Source organism: Anolis sagrei, chromosome 3 (genome assembly GCF_037176765.1).
Source record: "Anolis sagrei isolate rAnoSag1 chromosome 3, rAnoSag1.mat, whole genome shotgun sequence".
Lineage (NCBI taxonomy): Eukaryota > Metazoa > Chordata > Lepidosauria > Squamata > Dactyloidae > Anolis > Anolis sagrei.
In genome coordinates this window covers 153,869,869-153,887,568 of record NC_090023.1, presented here as the reverse complement: position 1 = coordinate 153,887,568, position 17,700 = coordinate 153,869,869, and the positions used below count along the sequence as shown (strand labels likewise).

Below are 17,700 nucleotides of genomic sequence, written 5' to 3'. Positions count from 1 at the left end.
ACGCTTTAAATGAGGCAAACATATGGTTAGAAAGTGTCTCACACAGCTACACTTAAGACACATTAGGGAATACGTCACATGTAAGAACCAGACATTACAATTCCGGGATTTGAAAAAGCTACCTCCAGTCTTTCCCTTTTCCGGATCTCACTGACTTTCTGTTGTTTTAATACTTTTAACTATCCAACATGCACAGCTGCATCCAGCAGACTGATCTACAGCAGCAAATGTTCTGAAATAAGGACAAATGGAATAATGAAGTATTGTTCTATCAGTTCTTCATCATTTAGGCCAGCCCATCACAACCTGTGGCCCTCCAGATGTTTGGGACTCTAACTGCAAGAAGCCCTAACCAGCTTGCCCAATGGTAATGAATTCTGGTACCTGAAGTCCAAAATATCTGGAGGGGTACAGGTTGTGCAAGCCTGATTTAAGCCCTTTTAAAATCCCACATTATCTGCTTTGAACTGGAATATATGGCAGTGTGGACTCTGATGTCCCAGTTCAAAGCAGATATTGTGGGATTTTTTGCCTTAATATCCTGAGTTATATGGCTGTGTGGAAGGGCTTTTAGGTTAACAAAAATGTAGCAAACTCCATGCAGTCTTAATCCAAGGGACAAACTTCATGACCACCAGTGGAAATCTTCCTTGAAAAACCAATTCTGGGTACTGAGTAGGATATCTGGTTGGAACTACAGTTCTAAGACCGTTAGGGAGTCACAGTTCACATTGGCTGCTTATTATACTACTTGCATAACAAAAACACATGTGTCCATTGCATTGTATTCAACAAACAGAGTTGTTCCCAGGCTTTTTTTTTTTTTGTGACCAGGAACCACTTTGACCAGGGACTACTCTCCAACCAGAGGCAGCCCTAAGTAATTTTCAACGGTAAGCAAACAGTATCCCCCCCCCCCCCCGCCGCCACCGCCGCCGCCAACCAATCACTGATATATATTTTCTGTTCGTCGTGGGAGTTCTGTGTGCCATATTTGGTTCAATTCCATCATTGGTGGAGTTCAGAATGCTCTTTGATTATAGGTGAACTATACATCCCAGTAACGACAACTTGCATATGTCAAGGTCTATTTTCCCCCAAGAGCGCCTCAGGAGCACCCCTGGGCAAAATAAACTATACTGCAAATGTTTACTTTGCGTAATGGGTTGAGCCGCCCCTGTCTCCAACAAAGGGTTACGAATCAGTTTTTGGTCAACTTTAGATTCGGTTTGCTTATTTGGGGTGCTGATTCAGAAAACTGCATTGGATAGACTACATCAGCTCTAATTTCTGATACAGAACATATGTCATCCAGTAGTCACCATCTCCTCACCCACAGAAAACCATATTTAATAAGCCTTCGCATTATAAGAGAATTTCGCAAGACCAGTCACTCTCATTGCAACGATGTAGTAACAATGAGGCCACAGACCATATTTTAGTTCTTGCGGACCACTGGTGGTCCACAGATCACAGGTTGGAAACCACTGAACTAGCAGAAGTAGTATGCAAACAGACAGTAGCACAACTGAGACTGAAACATGTAATATAAGCTTTCCTGGATTGAAACATGTAATATAAGCTTTCCTGGATTGATGTATCGAATGAAGCAGACTCAGTCTACTAAAGCTTATACTAAAAAGGTCTTTCTCTCTCACAGCTGAATAAAATCCCACATTATCTGCTTTGGATTATATGGCAGTGTGGATTCAGACAACCCAGTTCAAAACAGATACTGTGAGATTTTCTGCCTTGATATTCTGGATTATATGGCTGTGTTGAAAGGCCCTTGGTTAGTCTGAAAGGTGCAAAATCTGGAATGCCTTACATTGGGGGAAAATATTAAGAAATATAATCTCTTGTGTGCACAGTTTGGCTCAGGATCCTGGTCACTATTTTTAATTTTCTTAACTCTGAAATTTCTTACAATTGGAGGGTAAAGTGTCTAATTGTTAGAGGAGATGGTTAAAGACTACTTATGTTTCTTTCTATATTGTCAATAGGGAAATAAAAAGAATGTAAACATAGTATGGCTGTCAGTTTGAGCAGTACTACTGAGTAGCAGTTTTCTAAATGGATTTCCAGGAACGTAAAAGGGTTTCCCTAATCACAGGCTTTTGTGGCTGACAATTTTGACACAACAACAAATGCTTCCATACCTCCTCCTGTGCTAGGTCTCCTGTGGGAATAAAACAGATTGACCCTAATAGGTTTTAATGTACAATGATTAGCTCATTTATAAAGGTTTCTACCAAAGTCTCAATTATTTAGATGCAGATCAAGATCAAAAGAGATCAAAGCATACCCTGCCCCTATAGGAAAACGGAGATGTTGATTAAATGAGAAGATGATCTAACCTTATTTAGATGATGCAGAAGGAAGAGAGTATTAGAATTCAGGGCAGCTGGGACACTTGCACGAGGGAGAATACCATCTTTGCTTACACATTGAAGCTGTGCTGTTTTTTGCTCAAATAAGGAGCATTAGCTCAAGTCATGGACCCCTTATTCATGATTCATTACCTGCCAAAAACAGATGACACCTGGCTTACAAAGAAGAATTAATGCAACTCATACAGCTGCACATTTGTAAGTACAACCCGGCCTGAAAAAGTTAAAGTATTAATGAATTGTGGCAAACAAGCCAGATGACAGGTCAACAACTCAGGATTCATGTATTGGAAAACTTACATAGCATATAAACAAGACAATCCTTAGCACAACCTGTTCCCGTCTTGTACTGCCATTCAATGGGGTTGAATAAAGCGCCAAAAATGGCCTCAAGGTGAAGTTATCCATCCCGGATGTAGCTCTAATGGCGATTCCATTGCTCTTACAACTCTTTTGAATCTGACAGCTGATTCTGTCTCAATTCTACTATTATTTCCATAGTCAGAGTGTGTGTCATTTTCTTCTTCTTGGTAAGGAACTGTAAATAACTATATTTGATATTATGCTACAGAAGCATGCATTTGTATATAATATCATTCTGCTATTAAACTTTTTAAAACTCTTTATCCTGTTGATGAATTTGTATTGTTGACTAGTAAAGGTAAAGATTTCCCCTGACATTAAGTCTAGTCATGTCCAACTATGGGGAGTGGTGCTCATCTCCATTTCTAAGCCGAGGAGCCAGTGTTGTCCGTAAACACCTCCAAGGTCATGTGGCCAGCATGACTGCATGGAGTGGTGTTACCTTCCTGCAAAAGTCGTTCCTACTAACATTTGCATGTTTTCGAACTGTTCATTTGGCATAAGCTGGGGCTAACAGCGGGAGCTCACCCTGCTCCCCGGATTCAAACTGCCAACCTTTTGGTCAGCAAGTTCAGCAGCTCAATGATTTAACCTACTGCGCCACCAAAATTACCTTTATAATGATGTTCAATTTTGTAGTATATAAATAAAAGACTATGGCTAGAACCTAATATTGTCGTGCTCACTAGTGCACTCACTTTTAAGAGTTTTAGCTTTCGCCAAAGGAATGAAAGGCAGCCAACCTCATACAGGGAAGAAAATTAAAGTGTCCTGTCAGGTTTTGCAATGTATTGTAATGTAATATAGCTGAGTCATGCACTGCTAATAGGCTTCTGTTGGAAATGCTGAGTCATGCATTAACTGTATATAGAACTTCATTTGGGGAATATGTTCTGGCCTAGTCCAGGTGATTGTGAATGATGTAATCCTGGGTTTGAGTTAAGTCAATGAATTGGGAACCAATCAGAGATTGCTATGTGTAATTGTATAGAACTGTATATAAGGAAGTCATGTACAGTGTATATTCCTCTCCTTGTGCTGTGATGCTGCTCGTCGAAGGCTCTATGTAATTTATTAAAAGAACCTGTCTGCTAAGACAAGATATAACCGTGTGCTGTGGTAAGTTTGTAATGTCATCTAGATTGGAGGGGAAAACAATAGTAAAACTGATAATGGCTGGGCATGTGCTCAAGTGCCTGTAAAGAGTTCCAGAGTGACTGCAGTTTGTGGGAGCAGTTGACTGAAAATACGGTGCAGGAAGAAGCTACTAAAAAGCACTGAAGTTGTGCAACTGATCTGCTGCTGAATTGTGAAGTTAATCTCAACATGTCCACACAAGAACATCATTGGCAGAGGGTTAAGCCTGCACTTCTGTCACAGCTTAACATTAACAATAAATAGATTTTAAAAAACATTAACAATACATAGATTTTCAAAACCCTCCCAATAAGGTGAAAATAAAGGCTCTGCTACACTGCTATACTCCACCAACATTTTCTATGGAAGGGTAGGATAATGGAAATTTTGTGTGAACACACAAAAGGTCTATTATTCAGCTCTTAAATTCAGTTAGATACTGTTTCCTACAGACTCTTCTTGCTGTGTCATTACAAATGAAGAGAAACGAAGCAAAGCCAGAACTACATAGTTTCATTTACTGTTGACTTTGGCTTTGTTATCATATTAGCTTAGTGATCCCCAATGGTCACCAGCCACTGCTGCCAACTGCCAATCTGTGTGGATTCATTTGGAAGCTGCAGTAATTCTCTAGTGGGAACCTTCACTTAGGACAGCCCCAAGACATTTTGCTGTCTGAAGCTGAGAAGCTAACGGTGTCCCTTGCCCACACAGCAAAGTAATTTTGTCACTTAAGGATCACTTAATGTTTGGAGTGGCCCTATCTTTGTCTCATATTCATGATCATAGAAGTCGGCAGCTTGGTCATTTTGACCATTCTCCCCAGCACACAAAAATTCGGTAGTATGCACATCTTTGCTAACCATTGCTTGGTTAGACAGTCACAACCACCACAACCATATGGAAAGTGCCACTGGCATTTTAGCAAAGTTACCTGATGGCAGCGGCACACATTTAAGGGGAAAAAACAAAAACAAAAAAATGATTTGTTGAGGAGGAAAAAGGTATCTGAAGCAAGGAAGCTGGGAAGGTGCGGGTGGGGAGAACAGCAGGAGAAGAAAAATTCAATTATTTGGTGAAACAGAATATTAACACATCACTCATGTTTAACATTACCAATCATGAAGGTTCCACATCACTGCTTTATACAGCACAAAGCTGGAACTTGTGATAGATATATTTAGTCCCAGACAATGACAATGTAGAAAACTGATTTCAGTTAATCAAGTGATAGCTATAGCTTGCTATTGATACGTCTGTCTCATCAATATGGTGGTATAAGAGACTCCCAACTGATTGATGCACTCCTTTAGGTTACTTCTCCCAAATTTAAATAATTCTTAAAATGCTGGCAGAAATCAGATTATAACAATGCAGCCCATAGTTGCAGGAATGAGACAGTTAACCACTAATTAAATAACTTGTCTCCAGAAGATTATTATGCTCCAAATTTAAATAATGTTATAAATATTGCTGTAAGTCTTTAGAAAAAGAAATCAGACTAGTACAATGCAATTCATATTCTTGTAAGGTTTGCAAGGTTGTCCACTAATCAAAGGCACTTACTCAATTTAAAGTTAAATTGTATTATGTACCTTTTAATCTCATAATACCTGAATTGACTAACATTTACTCATTATATCTAGTTATTTTAATGGAGCTACACTCATGTCCAAATAGTGCTCTACAGCAGGCGTAGTCGGGGTGGAGACTAGTAGATGTTGTTGGGCTGTAACGCCCGTTATCCCTCACCTATGCAGGCTAGGGATGATAAGAGTTGTAGTTCAATCACATCTGGAAGACTGCAACTTACCCATCCCTGAAATAGATAAAGCTTATATAAATATTCTCGTATTTTAGTTATTCTGGAAGAAAAGGAAAAAGGAAGTTTTTTCCACTAACATATGTATAACTGAGGACCTCATCACACAGAGGTCAAAATTGCTGGCACTGGGGGGAGGAGGGGGGGATTGCCCCTTACTCTATCCCCAGTGGTGGGGGAAAGTGTCATTGCCTGGCTTTCCCCGATTCTTCTCAATGAGAACACAGGAATCCTCTCTTGTTCCAGCTGCTTCCTCTTATGACACTTTCACCTCAGTTCAGGGATGGAGCCACAACAGAAGTAGATCTACATTGTCAAAGTTCAGTGGGCGTTGCATGTGTAACCAGCTCCTCTTCTATTCCATATTCACTATTAAATGGAAATACAGATATTCCACACAAAAACGCAAAAAAAAAAAAAGCCACTGAAATCCAAAACTACTACAACAGGGAACTATTACTGGAAACCATCTGCTTCATCTTCACATTAGACAACTTGGTACTTCTTCAAATGATGAAAGGCATATATGGTCAAACTACATACATTCCTTTGCCTTCATATTTTGTTTTATGACTGGTCACTGAGGGAAAAGGCTTAATTTGCATATCTGAATGCTAAAGTATGTATCCCTGATGAACTCCCACTGTCAACCTCATCAGATGAGTCATTTTCAGCATCATGGAGCTCCATTCCATCCATGAGACAACACGGGCTTACTTCTAGCAGGGCTCCATGGCTCAACTGGGGCACAAGCATCCTGCTACTCTGTGCTGGGAACACAGGAGGCTTCCCATGTTCCAGTGCAAACTACATGTGATGCAGAAGCATCACTGTGGGCAGTGCACTGGGATTGCCCATTTCCCCGTTGATTTGCCACCAAGGCTGGCAAAATGTCCTATTTATTTATTTACTTATTTATTGACTGTATTTATTTTGCCTTTCTCAGCCCGAAGGCGACTTGAGGTGGTTTACAGTCAGCACAATTTGATGCCCCCAACAACATAAATTACCACTACAAACAATTAACATATAATATAAAACCATATAAAAACATAAGTCCTCAGTGTTTAATTACTAAAATCATTTTCCAGTCGCATCGTCCAGTCATTCTGTGGGTCTAAATTAGCCAGTTACACTGCATTTGCAAATGCTTGCTCAAAAAGCCAAGTTTTCACTTTTTTTTTTGAAATGTTAGGAGGGAGGAGGCCAATATAATGTCCCAAGGAAGGTCATTCCACAGCCAAGGGGCCACTGCTGAGAAGGCCCTGTCTCTCATCCCCACCAAACGCATCTGTGAAGATGGCGGGAGTGAGAGCTGGGCCTTCCCAGAAGATCTTGGAGTCCTAGAAGGTTCATAAGGAGGGATGTGTTTGGACAGATAAGCTGGACTGGAACTGTTTAGAGCTTTATAGGCTAAATCCATGGGAACTTATCAATGTGATGAAGTCCTGCGAGAGACGCAAATAGATTCATTATAAGAAAAACACATTCCCTTTACTATCCAGTGAAACCCTTACTTTGTATCAAGGACAAAAAACTACCTTGGCTTCACATACACTAACATCGTCTGTATTTCCTTTTATTTTTATTTTCAGAAAGGCATTTCTCAAAGTCTTGCTTCTTGTTTGAATAAATGTTGGAGTAAATATTGTTTTCCAAATGTCATATCATGACATTATCTCTCACCTTATAATATGTGGCAGTGACAAAATAAACTTGGTCTATTTCCTCCCTGGAAGAACATGCAGCATCAAATGCCATGAAATGTAATTATGTGTCCCTCTGACAGCACGACTGGATTCAGTCAGTTTGCTTTTCCTTCAGAATGTATAACAAGGAGCTCATTGTTAGTTTCCAAAGCAGGCTGATGTCTTCATTGACCCAGCAGGCATGCAGAGAGTGGACTAAATTGCCTCCTAACTGGTTCATGACCCCTGAATCTTTTCATTATACAGGTCTCCTATCAGTAGCTACTTAGGAGAAAACCACATGCTAAGAGGCTGCATGTTTGCTTCATGCATCCCAACTAAGCCAAAGCAAAACTACCATGTCATATTCACATCACTGCTACCACTGAGCTGGGACGATGTGGTGGCTCAGAAGTCCTTGGTTCAAATCTTCCTTCCATGGACACATGGAATGATGGCTCTTAAGCAAACCTTTGATTCACAATATTAGTGGAGATAATACTGGTCAACCTTTAAAAAGTGATTAACAACATATTATATAGGAAGCCATTTGAAAATAAGGTGGTGGTTGGAGTATGGAGGGATGGGTGTGTTGTTTTTGTGATGTGGGCTGGGGAAAGCATTTCATGATGTGCGATGATAATAAAGTTATTCTATTCTAATAATAATTCTGGAGTTTTAAAGTATTGTGTTCTAATTGGTCCTCAACCATGAAGTTCACCTGATGATCTTAGATTGGTTACCATTTCTCAGCCCAATTTTCCTCAAAGGTTGACATGAGGTTAGTATTGTTAGAGTAAGTTGTAACAGGATCAAGTATGTCTGTGTGTGTTAAAGACAACCTTATGCTGTTAATTATTATGTGTAGCTGCTAATTTATTTGTCGTGTCAGGGCAGCCAGTCAATTATATTACATTTCTAACAGAACAAAGCAAACAAACAGACAAAATACAAAATTTGTGAGTTTGGTAGTTGATTAAATGTCCTTTGACCAGTATCTGGCCACTTGGAGTGCTTCTGGTGTTGCTGCAAGAAGGTCCTCCATTGTGCATGTGGCAGGGCTCAGGTTGCATTGCAGCAGGTGGTCAGTGGTTTCCTCTTCTCCACACTCACATGTCGTGGATTCCACTTTGTAGCCCCATTTCTTGAGGTTGGCTCTGCATCTTGTGGTGCCAGAGCGCAGTCTGTTCAGAGCCTTCCAAGTCGCCCAGTCCTCTGTGTGCCCAGGGGGAAGTCTCTCATTTGGTATCAGCCATTGGTTGAGGTTCTGGGTTTGAGCCTGCCACTTTTGGACTCTCGCTTGCTGAGGTGTTACAGCGTGTGTCTCCGTAGATCTTAGAAAACTATTTCTAGGTTTAAGTCATTGACGTGCTGGCTGATACCCAAACAGGGGATGAGCTGGAGATGTCTCTGCCTTGGTCCTTTCACTATTGGCTGCTACTTCCTGGCGGATGTCAGGTGATGCGATACCGGCTAAGCAGTGTAATTTCTCCAGTGGTGTAGGGCGCAGACACCCCGTGATAATGCGGCATGTCTCATTAAGAGCCACATCCACTGTTTTAGTGTGGTGAGATGTGTTCCACACTGGGCATGCGTACTCAGCAGCAGAGTAGCACAGCACAAGGGCAGATGTCTTCACTGTGTCTGGCTGTGATTCCCAGGTTGTGCCAGTCAGCTTTCGTATGATATTGTTTCTAGCACCCACTTTTTGCTTCATGTTCAGGCAGTGCTTCTTGTAGGTAAGTAGCTGCTAATGAAGGTCAACTAGTAAGTTTGGACCACACCCGGTGGGGTATAACTGTATGGTTTTTAGAATATAGTTCAGCTTTTGCTCTGAGGGACCTTTGCTCAGGCATTTTGCTCAACCATTTCTACTGCTCTCTCATTTGGATGAAGATGAAGAAGCCTTATTCTGTATTACTTACAAAGACGATACAAGTTTGTTGCACTGTTTGTAACATTGCAAGTTTATGTTTTAACTCTGCTGATAAGAGTAAAGTTTTCGGTCCTTTTTCCTCTTGCCTGGGTGCAATGTTATTGTGTCTTCTGCATTGGATGACCAAGATACGCTTAGTGCAACAAGTATGAAGGCAAAAGGGAAATTACATATTGCATCTTAGCTTATTTAGGAGAAAGGTAGGCTATAAGCAAGCAAGCAAATAAGCTCTTTGGAAGAAAAAACAAGCTTTAACTCAAGAGTGATAATAAATTAAATAGACAAAGTAATGATCCCTAACATTTTTTCAGTAAAGAGAGCACATATTGCATTATATTGAGCTGAGCAGAACAGAGCAGCTCTAAAACTCGAGTGCATAATAATATACACCAGGGATGATGAAATATTTGCTCCTAGAGTATTTGTTGGAATTACTTTATAGTCCATCTCAAGCCTTCATTTTGAAGTTGTTTGCTTCTAATGTTTAAAAATAAATCTTGTTTTCTATTGAAATGTTGAGATCCCAGGATCCCAACTTTTACAAACAGAATTTTACTTTTTCATTTCAACTTAACTAAAATTGTACTTTTTTTTCCTCCCTGAGAAATGCAGCTGCTTTGGCAAACGACCTATCCCAACTGTAATGACCGCAGAAAACTATTTGGTTAAAAGGAAGATTCCTAAAAGACATCTTAAAACTCAATTAGCAATCAAATCCCTATGGTCACATTCAAATTATATGCAGTTGCCTAGCTAATTTATGCCTAGTGAAATAGCTTACAAATGATACATTTCCTTGTTACACTCCATTTGCTTGGATCAGAAGCAACTGATGGACGGAGAGATCCTACTTTTCTTTGAACATGGAATTTTCCTAATTTTTAAAGCACATGTCTTACTCAAAATCTCCCGGTGAAGCTGTTTCTTATCTCACATAGAGGTAAGATTGTCTGAACTAGTGATATTAGGAAAAAAACTATACGTCATGGCAAACTTATCATTTAGTTAGTACATTGTTATGTCTCTATCCCATCATCATCAATGCCCTGGAGGGGGCAGGTAAATGCACATGGTAACATCAAGGCAATGATTAATGAAATATTACACCTATCTGGAGATAGGTAAGAAGAATCATAGAATCACAGAGTTGGAAGAGACCTCATAGGCCATCTAGTCCAACCCCCTAACATGAAGCAGGAAAACTGCATTCAAAGCACCCTTGACAAATGGCCATCCAGCCTCTGTTTAAAAGGGCGTGCCTCCACAACACAACAGGGCAGAGAGTTCCACTGCTGAACAGCTCTCACAGTTAGGAAGTTCTTCCTAATGTTCAGGTGGAATCTCCTTTCCCGTAGTTTGAAGCCATTGTTCTACGTCCTAGTCTCCAGGGAAGCAGAAGACAACACAGCAAGACTGTTTTAGTAGTACCTGAGCAACTATTATAATGTTTAGGTTAACCTTCACAATAAGCACTTATGTGATCTGCTCTTGGACCACAGAGCATACAACCAGCCAATAAGTTATGGTGCTCACCCTCTGCTAATCATTAGATAGTTATTCTGTCATTTTAAAATAGTAGCATATAAAAAGTGATATGCTGACAATAATGTAGTTTGTGCTCATTCAGAGGAAGATCTAAAAGTCACTTTAAACACTGTTGCAAAAGCATACAAAAAGCTCAGTCTTTCACTGAAAATTGAAAAAAACCAAAGTGCTCTACCAGCAAGCACAAACCAATCCCTCTGCAAGGCCAGAAATAAAGCTTAATGATCTAATAATAATAATAATCATCATCATCATCATCATCATCTTTATTTATACCCCACCACCATCTCCCTAAGGGGACTCGGGCGGCTTACATGAGGCCAAGCCCAACAACACATCAGTAAAAACAAAACAGAAAGCAAATAAAACAGTACAATTAATATAACTCACATATAAACAATAATACAGAGAATTTAAAACCTTATGGCCAGGCCAGATGTAATAAGTTAGAAATTTTAAAATAAACACTGGGCATGAACAGAGGTAGGATGTATCTAAGCAGGAGGGTTTTAAAAGATAATGTAGGGAGACTGTCAACCATTTCTGCTACCTTGGCAGCTACTTCACCAAAATAATTGACATTGATGACAAAATACAACACTGTCTGAGTTCTGTGAGTGCAGCATTACTGTTTTTTTGCATGAAGCAGAGAGTGTTTGAGGATCAGGACATTTGTTGGGATACCAAGATGTGGCATAAACACCGAAAATTGGGAAGCCTTGGCACTTGAGCTCTCTAACTGGAGCTCAGCTGTTACCAACAGTGCTGTGGAGTTCGAAGAGGCACAAATAGAAGGTGAAAGGGAGAAATGTGCCAAGAGGAAAGGATGTCAAGCAAACCCTTGTTGTGACCACCTCCCATCTGGAAATCAATGTCCTCATTGTGAAAGGCCATGTGGATCCAGAATGAGTCTCCACGGTCACTTATGAGCACGCTGCCAAGATTCTAAGAGTGATCACCCAGGATGATATAAGAATCAGGACAATAGTGGACAAGTAATCTTTAAGTCTTTAGAAATTATTTCATTTCCCAACATTAATACTTTTAATGTTGGGAAATAAGTAATTGGACTTACCATGAAGGTTCATTCTCAAAGGACAGGAGGCTCAATCCACTACGACTGATTTACCCTTGTGTTCTAAGTGGAATGGCAGGATCTGAGATTCTTTTTCAGTTGAGCCATTAAATCCCTGCCCACTTCTCCAACAGTTTTTCAATCCTGCCTAACCAACTAGTCATGTTTGCCTTCATCTGACAATCTTATAGGGCAAGGATGTTAGTAAGGAGAAAACGAAAACAGAAAGGCAATAGCTCAGAAATGGAAAGCAACATTGCAGTAGCAATTATATCCTGCTAAGCTCCAAGTACCATTTTGAGATATCAGTTCTAAAATTGTCAATACTTTGATTCTAGTTTTAGTAATGTTAAAATATTGATACACACCAGAACAGCATAACTATATAAGCACATGAGGCAGGAGACTCTGCAGAGAAAACTACTTCAGTAAGGTAAACATCTTGCACTCTATAGGATTGTAATAGCTAACAAGGGAAAGAGCTGCAGAGATACACGGAAAATGGAAAATGATCTGGTAAACTGCTTATCTTTGTTGACATTATGCACATAGGTAATGCAGAAGTATTCTCAAAATGATAATAACATTACTGCTACACTTACTATTTATACTATAGTGGCATCTAGGGTATTGTTTGGAAAAACTGTTTTGCTCGTTTAGTTTTGTGAATATAATCAAAACAAGTCATTATGTGAAAAACATCTCAATCTCTAACTAGGGGCTATGTATAGGGTTGCCAGTTCAGGATTGTGATGGTTGCTCACACCTTGTCATTCAAAAACAAACACACAGAACACAATTTCCCTGTTTGGAAATTAAAATTCAGCAAAGAGACTGTTCCCGGATCAAGGTGAGATGAAGGGATATTTCCTTCTCATTTACCTAGGGAGACCGAATAAGGAACATTTAATTTACTCTACTTATTTTTACCAAGAAGATGAATGCAGAACACAGGATGTGTCCTGGCACCACAATGACTGAGAGAAGGAAGGGGGCTGGGAGAGAGAAATAAGCCAACTAAATAAATACACAGACCCTCCAGAGAATCTTTGCAAGTTGCTGCTAAAAATTAGTTGCCTTGGAAGTTGCTGCTCTAGTAGCTGAGTTGGAAATTTACACACAACTATTTATTTTTGTCCAGAGCTAAGCCCACCACAAGTGGTGAATTTACACCTTTGTTTAATACCTGGGGATGACCCATATAACTGGAAGCTCAAGACCAGACCCTGAAATCTAGCAACCCTAGATGGATATATGTCATAGTTCCACTCAGTAGGACGTAAAGTTGTCAGAAGATGGTGTATATGTTATGTCTATGTCCTTGTCCACTCCCAGAATGAGAAAAATGTTCTGAGTTCACATGATGAACCATAGAATAATGTCGCTACTAGCAAATAGAGTTGGTTTACTTTACCCTCTGAATGTGTCTAGGGAAAGAAGTCTTCGATGTTTAGGCTTTTCAGTATTTGGTCTTATGTCATCTGCAGGGCCAACCTCCTAATGGGAAGTGAAAGAAACAAGAACAACAAAATTATTTGAAGGAAGGTTGCGATTGTAGAAGTCAAACCTAGCTTTTAAGAGGTCCAAACATTCCAGAGATTGATTTAATGCGTAGCTCTAGTGTTTTCTTAAGAATACCCTCTGTAAGGAAGTCAAAGCTAAAATACAAAAGGGCAAATGAGGAGAATATCTCAGATTCGAGCAGCACCTTTAACTCTCCAGATAGACTGGATGATCAAATCCAGCATTTTCTGGATCACTTTTCAAATAGTGATTTAAAATCCTTTTCTGTAAGGTTAAAATTTATTCTTTGGAAGCAGATTTGAGGCATCTGAAGCAGATTAATTCCTGTTGGTCCTGAAATCTCTGGAGGTTTCCTGAACATTCTAGAAAATACTGGATACATACAAATATTTTTCCCACTGTCATGGCCTAGCAACAAGTCACGCTAGCAATGGTGTCATCTGTTATATGACCTGAACACTTTGACTCTTCTGGGAAATAAATGTTGACAGCAAAATTTGGGAACCTAAAATCTGGAACTTCCATAGAATGAAGGGCAAAGTTTACATGATTTTGGGTTCCCTAGATGAGCTTTTTAAAATAATTAACTTAGCATTTCAATAAAAAAATAAGACATTTGAGATTTTTAAACAGCATTATAAGCTAGACTGCTGCTCTTTGAATGCTATCATTATTTTGATCGTATTGTTCTTCAGTTGGTTCATATCTAACAAAGGACTCATCAAAGTAAACAGGAAGAATCTCAGTTATCCTGTGAACTTGGAAAGGTGAGAGGTGAAATTTCAAGTGAACAACATTTCCCACAAAAGCCAGTAAAAAGAAAGAAAATCAGAATACAACAGAACACAGAAATGTGTACAAGAATTTCCCCATCTGCATTGAGAGCTAAAAGTCATTCTGAAAAGTGCAGTACTCTATATGATAAGAAATCAACATCTTAAAGTATAAAAGACATTTTGACAAAATGCTCTGTTGGCATCCACTACTTCAAAATAATTAAAGCATTAAGAGATTGAAAAAAATGACTCCAGTTCCCAGACTCCCCCAGCTAGCAAGGCCATTAGCCACAAAACACCTGTGGCTTTTATGGCCCCATTTACAGGCAGTCCCTGAGTTACAAACATCTGACTTACAAATGACTCATAGTTAAGAATGGGGGTGCAATTACATGAAGTGAGAGAAATCTATCACTCCGAATGGAAATTCACTCCTAAATAGAGGTACCATGGGGAAAAGGTATCCCCAGTGAAGATTTCTCACCAATCCTTCTTTCCACAACAAGCCAAATCTTTCAAAATCCAATTATCACAGGGACAGAAATCTTCTGAACACAGGCGCAGACAGAAAAACAAATGCCACAGTGTGTTAACCCTTGCCAATGCTATCCAAAGCTGTATGTATGTATGCTTGCATGCATGCGTGCGTGCGTGCGTGCGTGTGTGTGTGTGTGTGTGTGTGTGTGTATATATATATGCTGGGGAAAGTGGAAGGCAAAAGGAAGAGGGGCCGACCAAGGGCAAGATGGATGGATGGCATCCTTGAAGTGACTGGACTGACCTTGAAGGAGCTGGGGGTGGTGACGGCCGACAGGGAGCTCTGGCGTGGGCTGGTCCATGAGGTCACGAAGAGTCGGAGACGACTGAACGAATGAACAACAACAACATATATATTATACCACACACACACACATGGCTGGAGTTACACTTAAAAATGTACTTGTTCTGACTTACATACAAATTCAGCTTAAGAATAAACCTATATAACCTATCTTGTTTGTAAATGAGACAGCCTGTAATGGGTCTTTGTACATTTTCACTGCTGTGCACATTTCCAATACTATCTTTGTCCAGATATTTACTTTTAGAAAGTCAAAATGATGGGACAAACAAATTTTACACTCAGGTCTACATCTGTAGAATACAAAAAAGCCTAAGACAAGGGGGGGGGGGGGGACATGGCATTTTTAATCAATTTCTATAATTTTGTCATGTGCAGTTCCCCCCCCCCCCCCAAAAAAAACCCTGCACTTTTGCATATTTTAAGGCATGGAATCAATATGGCACAAACCGAAGCATGTATACACAATTGAGCATGTATACACAATGCCAAAATGTTCTTTCAAAAATATATTCCCAAGTCAACAATTGAGATTGCAAAGCACATTACGCCCACTGAACTGCAACATAACAGCATCAGCACCTCCAAAAGCCCAAATACCTTGATAAATTTTGCTTGACATGTACAGTATGCCCTTTGTCATTTAAAAATAGAGGAAGCGTACATGCTAATGCTTGTGGGATGAGAAAGGCGAGCCGTGCTTCATTAGATTTGAAGGAGCGATTCTCTCCTGGTCAGGCCTCTGGTTTGGCCCATATTGAATTACAATGCTAAACAGAACAGGAAGGATCTGCCTGCCTAATTCTGTTTGATAGATCGCTTTGTCATTTTCAGATGCCAGATTGGAGATAGACGCCTTCTCCCTGGCAGAGAATGGTGCTTTAGAGCTCCTGGCTATCGGGGGAAAGCGTTAATGCCAAGCTAGCATATGCACAGAGACTGCCAGCTTGCTATAAAGTATGTGCTGCAGTTTGTCCCCGTCCCCCCCCCCCCCCCCCATTCCATCCCTAAGCAAAGGAAACTCATTTATTGTCAAGTTGCTTTGAGAATTTGCTAAACTAGGCATGTTGGAGAAGCAGCAACAGCTTTCAGAACTCCATTGTCAAGACACGGTATACCTGCAGATGCTCTATGGTTAGAAACAGATCTAGTTTTCAAGATCCTCCAAGACAATATGACAGAACAATCATTGCAGAGTCCTTTCTTTGACCAGTGCCTCTGATAAAACAAGATTTCAGGTCTGCTACAGACTATTTATCACAGTCAATCAAAGATCCAGATCTCTTGGGCCACATCCAACACTATTATTATTATTATTATTATTATTATTATTATTATTATTAGTGTGGGCTATGATCTGAAAGACACATGCAAGACAGATTGATTTTAAATATCTGAATAGATTCACAGACAAACAAAAAAATTCTTGGTGCCTTCGTTTTTAGGCCTGTTCCTAGGGTTATTTGGGGGCAATGATTAGAAAATTGCATTGGATAGACCACATCAGCTCTAGTTTCTTAGGTATGGTCAGGCCCGTAACCAGGATTTTGATTCAGGGGGTGCTGAATTTGATTCGGGGGGGGGGGCTGAGTTTGATTCAAGGGGGGGATGAGGATATACCCTAGCAAACCTTTTGTATCATTACCCCAATACCCCCATGCATATGGGATATATTGAGCATGGTGATCAGATCATGATATGAATAAACATAAGAGTTTAAATAATGTACCAGTAAGGCCTTCTCACGGACCACCATGAGAATTTCGGGGGGGGGGCTGAAGCCCCTCAAGCCCCCCCCCTCCCCCCGGCTACATGCCTGGGTATGGTTATCATGATTTTCTATGGACAAGCAGATGAATACTGTAACGTGGTATATGCTCTGTATCTCAAAAGCTAGAGCTGATAGGGGAAAACTAGAGCATTGTTTTTTTGGAATCATCAGGTCAACTATATGCAGAAACAAGGCTAACATTTGAGACACCAAAATGTGTGTTGGCTAGTGTTATTGATTGACAACTGAAGTAGAAACCTGATGGGCTACAACTGTAGGAGTTCAGCCTGTGATTGTGTTTCAAGATGATCAGGGTGCTTTAGATGTGGGGAATGATGTCACTGAGGGTCAAGATGGCAATCGTCTGGTCAATGATATTAATGCAGAGAATGACATAAGGACACCGATTCAAAGTGTAGTCCCCATAAAAATGTTCCTACAGAGTATAGGGATGATATATTGTCGAAGGCTTTCATGGCCAGAATCAGTGGGTTGTTGTAGGTTTTTCGGGCTATACGGCCATGGTCTAGAGGCATTCTCTCCTGACGTTTCGCCTGCATCTATGGCAAGCATCCTCAGAGGTAGTGAGGGATGATAGTTTACTCCCTGACCTGGAGAATTCCCAGGATTTGGAGTTTGAAAACAACTTGAGCAGATAGATAGTGAGCAAATAGACAGACGGCTGGAAATTAGCCAAAACAGACAGCTCAGCCAAGGCCTTCGCCGGTCTGCTAGGCTTTGAAAGATAAGGGGGAGAGGCATTCAAAGTAAATGAAACCAGTTTCTGGCTGCTGGGTGTAGCCTAACAGAGGGATATAAAGTTTCCACCAGG

The 17,700-nt window shown here is 40.2% G+C and overlaps 1 pseudogene; it reads right to left on the bottom strand.

The window, feature by feature from the left end:
* Positions 1-17,700, bottom strand: part of LOC132770189 (heparan-alpha-glucosaminide N-acetyltransferase-like) — a 201,918-nt pseudogene that overhangs the window by 156,497 nt on the left and 27,721 nt on the right.